Source organism: Xyrauchen texanus, chromosome 43 (genome assembly GCF_025860055.1).
Source record: "Xyrauchen texanus isolate HMW12.3.18 chromosome 43, RBS_HiC_50CHRs, whole genome shotgun sequence".
Classification (NCBI taxonomy): Eukaryota; Metazoa; Chordata; class Actinopteri; order Cypriniformes; family Catostomidae; genus Xyrauchen; species Xyrauchen texanus.
Genome location: NC_068318.1, coordinates 33201597 through 33216596, shown reverse-complemented (window position 1 = coordinate 33216596; position 15000 = coordinate 33201597). Strand labels below are relative to the sequence as shown.

The 15000-nt window shown below is 43.7% G+C and overlaps 1 protein-coding gene across 2 annotated transcripts in view; it reads right to left on the bottom strand.

Annotated features, from left to right (window-relative positions):
• The window catches only part of LOC127635594 (G protein-activated inward rectifier potassium channel 2-like), a 31317-nt gene extending 22412 nt beyond the window's left edge, over positions 1 to 8905 (bottom strand). Inside the window, exon 1 of one of the 2 annotated variants that reach the window (XM_052115732.1) lies at positions 8696 to 8905. The gene's annotated coding sequence lies outside the window, so the exon portion shown is untranslated. Of the gene's footprint in view, positions 1 to 8412; positions 8624 to 8695 lie in introns of those variants that run through there. The other variant, XM_052115733.1, reaches the window with a different exon arrangement.
• Between the last annotated feature and the right edge of the window lie 6095 nt (positions 8906 to 15000).

Genomic DNA, 15000 nt, shown 5'->3' with positions numbered 1-15000 from the left:
CTCGTGTTGATTGGGGGGGGGTTAATAGTGACTGAAGCCGACATTATGTGCAAGGTCTAGAACAACATGATTACATGAATCACGACGCCACATTCACTCGCTCAGCCGCTGCATTAGAGCTGATAATGTTGGTTTTATAGTGATACAAATCCACATAAATAATCTACAATAAGAGAGAAAAAAGTTCCATCTATTCTGTAGATTCACAGCATCACTCATGAGTCTCCTCGAGTCTCCTGTTCACTCATTCATCGCTCCATTTCCCCAAAGATTATATCTGACATTAGCTGCTCCTCAAATACTCACATTCCAATATAAAACCTCAGTGACAAAATGTGACATGACCACATCAAGAAATCACAGCTTTAGTCCTGATTATCATTGAGTTTATTTCATGTATGTTCAGTCTGTTCTGGAGTGAACTTTGACCTGTTTTGACACAGCAGCTGATGGGTTCACCCACATGATGACCATTTAAACCGCTTCACACACACATTTATGATGATGTCATCAGAGACAGCTGTGAGTGTTTAACAGTGCAATCACCTGACAGGTGTTTGTGTGCTGAACACCGGCTGTAATTACTGTGTCAACACACACACACACACCTGTACACACCTGCGCACAACTGCTCCAATCACACACCAGCACATGTGAGAGACTGAGACGAGCTGTTTGATCAGTGTTTCACATCAACAGCACAGAGGGACGCTGGGTAATTCATCCGTTCTGACTCAGAGTTTCTCTTACTGTAACGGGTAAGGATGGGCGAGGAGGAGGCGGGAGCCGGCTGAGCAGTCAACTAAACTTTTAATGACATAAATCAACTTAAATCAATCTAAATATGCAGACACACAGCGGCCACTTGTTTCTCTCTCTCTCTCTCTTGAACTGTCATCTCCGGATCGTCTTTACCCCCTCCCGGCTGGGCTGGGTGTGCATCCTCATGACCCGGCCATGCCCCCCTCCTCATCACACTTCTCCTCTCCTGGAGGGGAGGTGTTGCCCTTCTGGCCATCCATCTGCCGGCAGGTCTTCCCCGCCTCTCTGGAGCCCTGGGAGAGATGAGGGTCCCCAGACCGTTGACTGGTGCTCAGCCACTCCTCCACCCTCTGGCAGATGACAGCCGCTCCTCCCATGGAAGACAACAGCCACTCCTCCCCAGGTGGATGGCAGCGAGTCCTCCTCCAACTGGCGGACAGCAGCGAGTCCCCTGTCTCCCAGAAGCCAGCAGCGACTCCTCCGTCCCCTGGCAGACGGCCGTAGCTCCTCCCCTGGCAGACGGCAGCAAGTCCTCCAACACCAGGCAGACAGCAGTTGGTCCCTCCGACTCCCAGCAGCCAGCAGCGACTCCTCCGTCCCCTGGCAGATGGCAGCGACTCCTCCATCCCCTGGCAGACAGCTGTAGCTCCTGCCCTGGCAGATGGCAGCGACTCCTCCGTCCCCTGGCAGATGGCCGTAGCTCCTCCACTGGCAGATGGCCGTAGCTCCTCCCCTGGCAGATGGCCATAGCTCCTCCTCTGGCAGATGGCAGCGATTCCTCCATCCCCTGGCAGATGGCTGTAGCTCCTCCGCTGGCAGATGGCAGCCACTCCTCCATCCCCTGGCAGATGGCTGTAGCTCCTCCCCTGGCAGATGGCAGTGACTCCTCCATCCCCTGGAAGATGGCTGTAGCTCCTCCCCTGGCAGATGGCAGCGACTTCTCCATCCCCTGGCAAATGGGCGTAGCTCCTCCCCTGGCGGACGGCAGCAACGAAGACTCCACGAAAGCGCATCCCTCTTCCTTCCCGGGTTTCGGTGCCAGTGTAATGGGTAAGAATGGGCAAGAAGGAGGTGGGAGTCGGCTGAGAAGTCAACGCAACTTTTAATGACATAAATCAACTAATGCTAATGCTCTGAAACATGTCGACGGGTCACACGGTCATCATACAGTGAGGTGAGACATCAGAACATGAAGTATTGTGTCATGATCTGTGCTCTGCAGCGTCTGGATTCAACATGAAGTCTATTTCTGGCATTGATCAAGCACTCGCTCTCTCTCTCAGTAGGTCACTGTGAGCATGAGCGCCATTAAATATTTAATATTTCTTCAATCTCTGAGGACTTCTGTTGAACCAGCAGTGACAAGAGGAGAACTCTGGGTAATGTGAGAGAGAGAGAGAGTGAAGTAAAACACAAATAGGGTCGTAGAGGGGGCATCCACACCTTGTACTTTTCACTGGCAGCAATTGTTCTCAGTGTGCGCTTGTCTTTCAAGAACTTATCGTAAAATGCAGAGCAGTCCAGTCGCCATCGCCTTCATGAGTCAAGATTTATCCGATGCTGCGTTCATTAATGAGATCACACGCTCCACAGCTGCAGATGTCCCAGGCAGGCATAAAACAAACTCCATGACCTCATCTAAGACTTTGAAGTTGGTGGTCTTATGTTGCATATGACCGCTTCAGATTAAACTATGGCTGTGCACAACACAATGATCAGCAAAATGTCCTTCACTTGCGTGCACCTTGTCAGATTCGGAAATTGCTTAACAAAACAATCGCTAAGACGTGGTGTGGCACACTTACTTTTAGCAGCATGCTTACGCTTCTGTGTATGAACATGCTGCGTGATGTCGGTGCGGCGTCCATGGGCGAGGGAAAAGCGAGCTCCTCTAATCTCACACCTCACTTTACTCGACTCTGTCTGTGACTCCTTTATTAGAAATGTCAACTCTTTTTGAGGATCCTCACTTAATATAAATTCACTCTTTATACATTACATTTACAATTGGCAGACGCTTTTATCCAAAGTGACTTACAGTGCACTTATTACAGGGACAATCCCCCCGGAGCAACCTGGAGTTAAGTGCCTTACTCAAGGACACAATGGTGGTGACTGTGGGGGTCGAACCAGCAACCTTCTGAGTACCAATGCATTATACAGAGCACTTATTACAGGGACAATCCCCCCGGAACAACCTGGAGTTAAGTGTCTTACTCAAGGACACAATGGTGGTGACTGTGGGGATCAAACCAGCAACCTTCTGAGTACCAATGTATTATACAGAGCACTTATTACAGGGACAATCCCCCCGGAGCAACCTGGAGTTAAGTGTCTTACTCAAGGTCACAATGGTGGTGACTGTGGGGGTCGAACCAGCAACCTTCTGAGTACCAATGCATTATACAGAGCACTTATTACAGGGACAATCCCCCCGGAACAACCTGGAGTTAAGTGTCTTACTCAAGGACACAATGATGGTGACTGTGGGGATCAAACCAGCAACCTTCTGAGTACCAATGTATTATACAGAGCACTTATTACAGGGACAATCCCCCCGGAGCAACCTGGAGTTAAGTGTCTTACTCAAGGACACAATGGTGGTGACTGTGGGGATCAAACCAGTGACCTTCTGATTAACAGACCTGTGCTTTAGCCACTACACCACCACACTTCCTGACACTAACTGGACATCTATTGATAGGAGATTGTGATTGGACAGTTTAATCCTTTTAAAGTTTAATTATGTACTTGTGTGGAGTGGTGGTGGCGTAGTGGGCTAAAACACATAACTGGTAATCAGAAGGTCGCTGGTTTGATCCCCACAGTCACCACCATTGTGTCCTTGAGTAAAGACATTTTAGGAGAGGGGAAATATGGGACAAAACACTACAAAAAGTGCTTGAATATGGAACTGTCCCAGGACAAAAGGGACGTTTGGCCACCCTACGACATCAGCAACTCATTTGATACAATTTCACATTTTATCATTATATTAAATTAAAGGAACTTCCGATGTTAAAGGAATATTCCGGGTTCAACACAAGTTAATCTCAGTCGACAGTGTTTGTGTCATAATGTTGATCACTACAACAATATATTTCAGCTCGTTCCTCCTTTTCTTTATAAAAGCTCAAATGTGTGTTCCAGTGAGACACTTATAATGGAAGTCAATGGGGACAATTTTTGGAGGATTAAAGTCAGAAATGTGACTGTTATAATTTAATAAAAGCACTTCTATCAGGAAGACTTGCAGACTTGAGTGAACGTTAAGATGACATTTATTTGATGAATATAAAACAGTAATGTCTGTCTTTGGCGTAAGCCCCGTCTGGCGGTCTGAGAAAGTTGTACTCGGAACCGTCACTTCCTGCTGGAGATAGGAGTTGGGGGCGAGGACTACCCCCGTGCAGAACGGGACTCAACGGGTGGCGGTGGGGTGGAGGAGGTTGCCGTGTTAGCACACTGAAACAGCATGTTATTGTGCTCAGACTTATAAAGCAACGGCTTACACGTGATTGGCTGGGAATTACCCCGCTAATGGTGCGATGACGTACAGCCGCTAGTCTTCCCACCAGAACTGCGCTTACATTTACATTAATTCTTCTGTTAAAACTTGTGTATTATTTCAGCTGTAAAGTTCTTTAAATCATCAATTTTATGTTCATTTTTGGGTTTACAGTGTTACATCGTCATGGCAACGAAATTGTAAATTGTCTCTCTTCACACAGATGCAGTTAGTAAATGATTAATCACAGTTAAATCATGTTAACACATAGAAAGATTTACAGTTCATGATTCTGACCCACTTTAGATAACGGCACATTTGAAAGTGGCTCAGATCTGAATTAATAATGTCCGATTGGGACTTGTAGGTAATGTGCATGTGTGTTATAGAGATGATTGACAGGTGATGTCTGTATCAGAAAGGTGATTGGCTCTTTTAACGGTAAGGCGGGACTTCTGTTCTACATCTGTTGACCGTTGGGCACTCAGAGCTTCTTGATTGGGTGTTCCAGTTTCTCCTGTTTATTTAAACAGAAGTGGCCCGTCTCAGCTAAATAATCTCTGACCTCATTACCCTGCAGCTGATTTTCTGGAATTCTTCAGTATCATCTACCAGAATCCAACTCATTCTAGATGTGCGATTGATGTGTCGCAGCAGCGCGCCTAACACGGACATCAGATATCACAAACATGAATGCGTTTGCATCACAGTTCTGCTCAAGCGCCTCCATTTGAAGTTCAACAGGCTTGTCTGGTGCACTGATGAGCCACTGGTTACCGGTGCTTTCCACAGCACTACAGCGGGTGACCTGGACAGCTTGACCATGTTTCCTGTGTTTGGTGGAGGGGAAATGTTTCTCTTTCAGTGGGAAACATGATCCAGGCAGCCATCATCTCCATGGCAACACACGGCTCAATCCGTCAAGCGCTCACAATAGCAGATGCACAATGTGCCTGTAGTGAAGAGGCAGCATACGACCTCACTTTAAAACATTCGAGAATGATCAAACCCCTCGGGAATTCTCTCACACTCTTTAAACCTGCCAAATGAAAACCAGGAAGAGAAACGAGCTGTTTGAAAACTTGAACGCACGCTGTAGGTCAAGAGACACTCGGACACCGGGCAGTTCTACCAATGCTTGTGTGGGCGTCACAATCAATCCCATGCCATGTTTATAGACTGGCGAGAATAATTTGATTGGTGGGAATAACATGTAGTTCACGAACATAACAAGAGGAGAAATGTAAGAAGTGCGTCTCAAACAGACATGTATTTAATTAGGAGTTATGCATGTAATTAAATAAACGGGGACCTTTGAGTTTATTAGCAACTGAATGCTGCCGCCACTTTAACACGAACATGAGAATGTATGCCAGCCTATAGACACATCACTGATGGCACAGAATGAAAGATCTTTACTATGTGTAATTATCAGGACTGTGCGATACATTGAATACTTACGATATAATCCAGATGATTTTGCTTGTGATATTGTAACGATTGTAATGTTTTAACTCGCCCGTTCTGTCACATGTGTCATGTGGTCAGTTGTTATTATTACATCACAAAAGGCTTCAGTTTAATAATTAGTCTGTGAACAGGTGACATATAGAAGTGGTGATGGTGTAGTGGCTAAAGCACATAACTGGTACTCAGAAGGTTGCTGGTTTGATCCCCACAGTCACCACCATTGTGTCCTTGAGTAAGACACTTAACTCCAGGTTGCTCCGGGGGGATTGTCCCTGTAATAAGTGCTCTGTATAATACACTGGTAATCAGAAGGTTGCTGGTTTGATCCCCACAGTCACCACCATTGTGTCCTTGAGTAAGACACTTAACTCCAGGTTGCTCCGGGGGGATTGTCCCTGTAATAAGTGCTCTGTATAATACACTGGTAATCAGAAGGTTGCTGGTTTGATCCCCACAGTCACCACCATTGTGTCCTTGAGTAAGACACTTAACTCCAGGTTGCTCCGGGGGGATTGTCCCTGTAATAAGTGCTCTGTATAATACATTGGTACTCAGAAGGTCACTGGTTTGATCCCCACAGTCACCACCATTGTGTCCTTGAGTAAGGCACTTAACTCCAGGTTGCTCCGGGGGGATTGTCCCTGTAATAAGTGCACTGTATAATACATTGGTAATCAGAAGGTTGCTGGTTTGATCCCCACAGTCACCACCATTGTGTCCTTGAGTAAGACACTTAACTCCAGGTTGCTCCGGGAGGATTGTCCCTGTAATAAGTGCTCTGTATAATACATTGGTAATCAGAAGGTTGCTGGTTTGATCCCCACAGTCACCACCATTGTGTCCTTGAGTAAGGCACTTAACTCCAGGTTGCTCCGGGAGGATTGTCCCTGTAATAAGTGCTCTGTATAATACATTGGTAATCAGAAGGTTGCTGGTTTGATCCCCACAGTCACCACCATTGTGTCCTTGAGTAAGACACTTAACTCCAGGTTGCTCCGGGGGGATTGTCCCTGTAATAAGTGCACTGTATAATACATTGGTACTCAGAAGGTTGCTGGTTTGATCCCCACAGTCACCACCATTGTGTCCTTGAGTAAGACACTTAACTCCAGGTTGCTCCGGGGGGATTGTCCCTGTAATAAGTGCTCTGTATAATACATTGGTACTCAGAAGGTTGCTGGTTTGATCCCCACAGTCACCACCATTGTGTCCTTGAGTAAGACACTTAACTCCAGGTTGCTCCGGGGATTGTCCCTGTAATAAGTGCTCTGTATAATACATTGGTACTCAGAAGGTTGCTGGTTTGATCCCCACAGTCACCACCATTGTGTCCTTGAGTAAGGCACTTAACTCCAGGTTGCTCCGGGGGGATTGTCCCTGTAATAAGTGCTCTGTATAATACATTGGTAATCAGAAGGTTGCTGTTTGATCCCCACAGTCACCACCATTGTGTCCTTGAGTAAGACACTTAACTCCAGGTTGTTCCGGGGGGATTGTCCCTGTAATAAGTGCACTGTATAATACTCAGAAGGTTGCTGGTTTGATCCCCACAGTTACCACCATTGTGTCCTTGAGTAAGACACTTAACTCCAGGTTGGTCCGGGGGGATTGTCCCTGTAATAAGTGCTCTGTAAGTCACTTTGGATAAAAGCGTCTGCCAAATGCATAAATGTAAATGTAAATATATACGTTATTAAACAAAGATCAAAATGTGACGTCACAGAAAAGTCTTCTGACAGCGTTTCGTGAGATCTGTAATGAGCAGCATTCAAAACGCTCAAACACACACACTGCACTTCCTGTGTTACGCCAAAATAAAAGCTCCAGGTGAAATCAACAAAAATATAAAACTATTGTGCAAAAACACATAATCCTCATAATAACAATAATAATAATAATTCACTATACATTTAAATAATATTTGTAATTATTTTGTAAGTATTTTTAAGCTAAGCATTTTAATACTTTTTAGTAAAACATCTATGCAAAATAAATGCAATTAATATTGTTTTTATCGCTGTATTGTTGTATTGGTGCATCTGCATGAAACATTAAATATCGCTCTTGTGGTCATTTAGTGAATCATTTTGGGAAACACAGATTTTTATTTCATGCAATAAACATTTTGAATATATTTGGCTGCAATGGAGGTTTGAAATGATGGTTCCTCTGATTAACTTTTGATGCCATTTCAGAACAAATACAGAATAATTGTGATATATTGAATATATTGAGTTCGGCTGCTGTCCGTGGTGCTGAAATCATCCTCAACGCTACATTTCACATTTCCTGCAGAAACATCGTGATGAGCAGAATCATCTCTGCACACAACACAAGAGGAGGAACAATAATCTTCATCTTCAAGTTTCATGGAGAATGAAAAGTTAGATGAGTGAGTGAGACCAACAGCAGCGATGAGTGAGAATAAACATGCGGAAAATCAATATCTAGTTCTGATAAGCAATGCTGAACAAACAATAACCCAAAATGTTCATAAATCTGCAACAACACGAGAGAGACACAGAAAGAGAGCGCGAGACAGATCGCACCTCTCCTCGCGTGCGTCTGAACGAGCGATCGGCGGGTCTCCATGGAGACGGCGGTAGAACAGGCGCAGAGCCACTCGAACCGAACCGATGATGAACATTAAAGATGATCAGAAACGGACTCACCAGAACATTCCTCGCTGAAATATTACGACATATCCCCCAGTTGAACCTGTCTAACACCTCAGATATGCGTGTCGTGCTAGAAAACGATTAAATGTTTTGGAGAAAGAAGCCCTTCAGTGTAACTCCATGATCTTCATTGTTGCTCCTCCGTGAGGAAGATGAAGATGAGAGTTCTTCGATTACCAAACGCCCCGAGACGTTTCACACGCGTTCAGTTCTTATGTAAGATATCATTCATTTACAAACATTACTGCGATGAAGGGGTGAAATCAGTGGGACATACCAGACAGCGCGCTCATTCAGTCATTCTTCATCATCTCGAGCTCTTCTTCAGTCTTTAAAGCGGCGATCATCATTTCACCTCTCGGCCCGAAGCTCACAGAGAAACCCAGAAAGCCATCATCATCATCATCATCATCATCAGCCTCCCATCCTGACATGATGTCTGAAGAACCACTGAGAGAGAGAGAGAGAGAGAGAGAGAGAGAGAAGAGAGAGGGAGAGAGAGGGAGGAGGGAGAGGGAAAGAGAGTGGGAGAGAGAAAGAACAGAGAGAGTGAGAGAGAGAGAGGAGGGAGAGGAGGGAGAGGGAAAGAGAGAGAGAGTGAGAGAGAGAGGGAAGAGAGTGGGAGAGAGAAAGAACACAGAGAGAGAGAGAGAGAGAGAGGGAGAGAGAAATTGAGAGAGGAGGAGAGAGAAAAAGAGAGAGGAGGAAGAGAGAGAGAGAGGGAAAGAGAGTGGGAGAGAGAAAGAGAGAGAGAGAGAGAGTGAGAGAGAGACAGTGAGACTGAACTGATCCATCGAATGTAAAATATTGCCCGTTTGCATTCAGATTTTTAACACATTTCACTAAAATAATTGTTTATGCGTTTTAAAATGCAAATATGCTTAAATCATTATTAGTAAATAATAAGGGATGCCCTGATACCATTTTTTAGAGCTGTTGAGTAACAATATTTCCTTTTCTGTTCTCGCCGATAGGAAACCTGTTTTTCTCTTCATTATATCAACAGTTTATTTCACTTCATCTAAATAAATGAATTCATTAAAATTTTAATCAAATGAAATAAAACAATACATTTCGAACATAAATATATATATACATATATAATTTTATTTCACATTAAGTACTACATAACAGATGTGCAATATTGCTTAAATATAATACAATTAATATTCATGTAGCAGCAGATGAAGTTTACTTCGGTCAAACACTGAACATCCGCGTACAGGACACATGACGGAAATCTTGTCATCAGCAGAGTATTGTAATGTATGAGTGAGTGAGTGAGTGAGTGAATGAGTGAGTGAGTGTTTATGTGAGTGAGTGAGTGAGTGAATGAGTGAGTGAGTGAATGAGTGAGTGAGTGTTTATGTGAGTGAGTGAGTGAGTGAATGAGTGAGTGAGTGAGTGAGTGTTTATGTGAGTGAGTGAGTGAGTGAATGAGTGAGTGAGTGTTTATGTGAGTGAGTGAGTGAGTGAATGAGTGAGTGAGTGTTTATGTGAGTGAGTGAGTGAGTGAATGAGTGAGTGAGTGAATGAGTGAGTGAGTGTTTATGTGAGTGAGTGAGTGAGTGAGTGAATGAGTGAGTGAGTGAGTGAGTGTTTATGTGAGTGAGTGAGTGAGTGAATGAGTGAGTGAGTGTTTATGTGAGTGAGTGAGTGAGTGAGTGAATGAGTGAGTGAGTGTTTATGTGAGTGAGTGAGTGAGTGAATGAGTGAGTGAGTGTTTATGTGAGTGAGTGAGTGAGTGAGTGAGTGAATGAGTGAGTGAGTGTTTATGTGAGTGAGTGAGTGTATGAGTGAGTGAGTGTGTGTGTGTGTGTATGTGTGTGATTGAATATATGAGTGTGTGATTGAGTGTATGAGTGTGTGAATGTGTGAATGTGAATGAGTGAGTGAGTGCATGAGTGAGTGAGTGTGTGTGTGTGTGTGTGATTGAATATATGAGTGTGTGATTGATTGTATGAGTGTGTGAGTGAGTGTATGAGTGTGTGTGTATGAGTGAATGTGTATGAGTGAGTGAGTGTGTGTGTGTGTGTGTGTGTGTGTGTGTGTGATTGAATATATGAGTGTGTGATTGAGTGTATGAGTGTGTGAGTGTGTGAGTGAGTGAGTGAGTGAGTGTGTGTGTATGAGAGAATGAGTGTGAGTGAGTGAGTGTTTGAATGAGTGAGTGAGTGTGTGAGTGAGTGAGTGAGTGAGTGTGTGTGTATGAGAGAATGAGTGTGAGTGAGTGAGTGTGTGAGTGAGTGAGTGTATGAGTGAGTGTGTGAGTGAGTGTGTGTATGAGTGAATGAGTGTATGAGTGAGTGAGTGAGTGTATGAGTGAGTGTGTATGAGTGAATGAGTGTATGAGTGAGTGAGTGTGTGTGTGAGTGTGTGTGTATGAGTGAATGAGTGTGTGAGTGTGTGAGTGAGTGAGTGTGTGAGTGAGTGAGTGAGTGAGTGAGTGTGTGTGTATGAGTGAATGAGTGTGAGTGAGTGAGTGAGTGAGTGAATGAGTGAGTGAGTGAATGAGTGAGTGAGTGTTTATGTGAGTGAGTGAGTGAGTGAGTGAATGAGTGAGTGAGTGAGTGTTTATGTGAGTGAGTGAGTGAGTGAGTGAATGAGTGAGTGAGTGTTTATGTGAGTGAGTGAGTGAGTGAGTGAATGAGTGAGTGAGTGTTTATGTGAGTGAGTGAGTGAGTGAGTGAATGAGTGAGTGAGTGTTTATGTGAGTGAGTGAGTGAGTGAATGAGTGAGTGAGTGTTTATGTGAGTGAGTGAGTGAGTGTATGAGTGAGTGAGTGTGTGTGTGTGTGTGTATGTGTGTGATTGAATATATGAGTGTGTGATTGAGTGTATGAGTGTGTGAATGTGTGAATGTGAATGAGTGAGTGAGTGCATGAGTGAGTGAGTGTGTCTGTGTGTGTGTGTGATTGAATATATGAGTGTGTGATTGAGTGTATGAGTGTGTGAGTGAGTGTATGAGTGTGTGTGTATGAGTGAATGTGTATGAGTGAGTGAGTGTGTGTGATTGAATATATGAGTGTGTGATTGAGTGTATGAGTGTGTGAATGTGTGAATGTGAATGAGTTAGTGAGTGTTTGAATGAGTGAGTGTATGAGTGAGTGAGTGTGTGAGTGAGTGAGTGAGTGTGTGTGTATGAGTGAATGAGTGTGAGTGAGTGAGTGTGTGAGTGAGTGAGTGTATGAGTGAGTGTGTGAGTGAGTGTGTGTATGAGTGAATGAGTGTATGAGTGAGTGAGTGAGTGTATGAGTGAGTGTGTATGAGTGAATGAGTGTATGAGTGAGTGTGTGTGTGTGTGTGATTGAATTTATGAGTGTGTGAGTGAGTGAGTGTGTGAGTGAGTGTATGAGTGAGTGAGTGAGTGTATGAGTGAGTGTGTATGAGTGAATGAGTGTATGAGTGAGTGAGTGTGTGTGTGAGTGTGTGTGTATGAGTGAATGAGTGTGTGAGTGTGTGAGTGAGTGAGTGTGTGAGTGAGTGAGTGAGTGAGTGTGTGTGTATGAGTGAATGAGTGTGAGTGAGTGAGTGAGTGAGTGAATGAGTGAGTGAGTGAATGAGTGAGTGAGTGTTTATGTGAGTGAGTGAGTGAGTGAGTGAATGAGTGAGTGAGTGAGTGTTTATGTGAGTGAGTGAGTGAGTGAATGAGTGAGTGAGTGTTTATGTGAGTGAGTGAGTGAGTGAATGAGTGAGTGAGTGTTTATGTGAGTGAGTGAGTGAGTGAGTGAGTGAATGAGTGAGTGAGTGTTTATGTGAGTGAGTGAGTGAGTGAGTGAATGAGTGAGTGAGTGTTTATGTGAGTGAGTGAGTGAGTGTATGAGTGAGTGAGTGTGTGTGTGTGTGTGTATGTGTGTGATTGAATATATGAGTGTGTGATTGAGTGTATGAGTGTGTGAATGTGTGAATGTGAATGAGTGAGTGAGTGCATGAGTGAGTGAGTGTGTCTGTGTGTGTGTGTGATTGAATATATGAGTGTGTGATTGAGTGTATGAGTGTGTGAGTGAGTGTATGAGTGTGTGTGTATGAGTGAATGTGTATGAGTGAGTGAGTGTGTGTGATTGAATATATGAGTGTGTGATTGAGTGTATGAGTGTGTGAATGTGTGAATGTGAATGAGTTAGTGAGTGTTTGAATGAGTGAGTGTATGAGTGAGTGAGTGTGTGAGTGAGTGAGTGAGTGTGTGTGTATGAGTGAATGAGTGTGAGTGAGTGAGTGTGTGAGTGAGTGAGTGTATGAGTGAGTGTGTGTATGAGTGAATGAGTGTATGAGTGAGTGAGTGAGTGTATGAGTGAGTGTGTATGAGTGAATGAGTGTATGAGTGAGTGTGTGTGTGTGTGTGTGATTGAATTTATGAGTGTGTGAGTGAGTGAGTGTGTGAGTGAGTGTATGAGAGTGAGTGAGTGTATGAGTGAGTGATTGAGTATGTGATTAAGCGAGTGTGTGAGTGAGTATGTAAATAAGTGTGTGAGTGATTTAATTTATGAGTGTGAGTGAGTGTATGAGTGAGTATGTGAATGAGTGTGTGTGTGTGTGTATGAGTGAGTGTATAAGTAGGTATGTGTATGAGAGAGTGAGTGATTGAGTGAGTGAGTTAGTGTATGTGAGTGAGTTAGTGTATGTGAGTGAGTGAGTGAGTGTGTGAGTGAGTATGTGAATTAATATGTGAATGAGTGAGAGAGTGAGTGAATGTGTGAATGTGTGAGTTGAGTATGAGTGTGTGTCTGAATGAGTGAGTGAGTGATTGAATGTATGAGTGTGTGTGAGTGAGTATGTGAATGAGTGAATAAGTGAGTGAGTGTGTGCATGTTTGAGTTGAGTGTATGAGTGAATGAGTGTGTGAGTGAGTATGTGAATGAGTGAGTAAATTAGTGAGTGTGTGTTTGATTTGAGAGAGAATATGAGTGAATGAGTGAGTCAGTGAGTGTATGAGTGAGTGAATGTGTGTGTGTGTGTGATTGAATATATGAGTGTGTGAGTGAGTGTATGAGTGAGTGATTGAATGTATGAGTGTGTGTGAGTGAGTATGTGAATGAGTGAATAAGTTAGTGAGTGTGTGCGTGTTTGAGTTGAGTGAGTGTGTGTGTGTTTGAGTTGAGTGTATGAGTGAATGAGTGTGTGAATGAGTATGTGAATGAGTGAGTAAATTAGTGAGTGTGTGTGTTTGATTTAAGTGAGTATATGAGTGAGTGAGTGAGTCAGTGAGTGTATGAGTGAGTGAATGTGTGTGTGATTGAATATATGAGTGTGTGAGTGAGTGTATGAGTGAGTGAGTGTATGAGTGGGTATGCAAGTGAGTGTATAAGTGAGTGAGTGTGTATGTGAATAAGTGAGTGTGTGGAGTATGTGAATGAGTGAGTGAGTGTATGAGTGAGTGTATGAGTGAGTGAGTGAGTATGTGATTAAGTGAGTGAGTGAGTGAGTACGTAAATAAGTGTGTGAGTGAGTGTATAAGTGAGTGAGTGTGTATGTGAATAAGTGAGTGTGTGAGTGAGTATGTGAATGAGTGAGTGAGTGTATGAGTGAGTGAGTGAGTGAGTATGTGATTAAGTGAGTGAGTGAGTGAGTGAGTACGTAAATAAGTGAGTGAGTGAGTGTATAAGTGAGTGTGTATGTGAATAAGTGAGTGTGTGAGTATGTGAATGAGTGAGTGTGTGAGTATGTGAATGAGTGAGTGAGTGTATGAGTGAGTGAGTGTATGAGTGAGTGTGTGAATGAGTATGTGAATGTCTGAGTATGTGTGTGAGTGTGTGAGTGAGTGAGTGTTTGAGTGAGTGAGTGAGTGAATGATTGAGTGAATGATTGTGTGAATGAGTGAGTGAATGATTGAGTGAATGAGTGAGTGTATGAGTGTGTGTGAGTGAGTGAATGAGTGTGTGAGTGAGTGAGTGAATGAATGAGTGAGTGAATGATTGAGTGAATGAGTGAGTGTATGAGTGTGTGTGAGTGAGTGAATGAGTGTGTGAGTGAGTGAGTGAGTGAATGAGTGAGTGAGTGAGTGAGTGAATGAGTGTGTGAGTGAGTGAGTGTATGAGTGAGTGAATGAGTGAGTGAGTGAGTGAGTGAATGATTAAGTGAATGAGTGAGTGTATGAGTGTGAGTGAATGAGTGAATGAGTGAGTGAGTGAATGAGTGAGTGAGTGAATGATTGAGTGAATGAGTGTGTGTGACTGAGTGAATTATTGAGTGAATGAGTGAGTGAATGATTGAGTGAGTGAGTGAGTGTATGAGTGTGTGTGAGTGAGTGAATGAGTGTGTGATTGAGTGTGTTTGAGTGTGTGAGTGAATGATTGAGTGAATGAGTGAGTGTATGAGTGTGTGAGTGAGTGAATGATTGAGTGAGTGAATGAGTGAGTGTATGAGTGTGTGTGAGTGAGTGAATGATTGAGTGAATGATTGAGTGAGTGAGTGTATGAGTGTGTGTGAGTGAGTGAATGATTGAGTGAATGATTGAGTGAGTGTATGAGTCTGACAGAGAGAGAGAGAGAGACAGGTTCACCTGTGGATGAGCATCTGTCAATTAAATGAAATAATAAAAACACAGATGATGCGTATGAATGCTGTCCACACACAACAGCCTGTG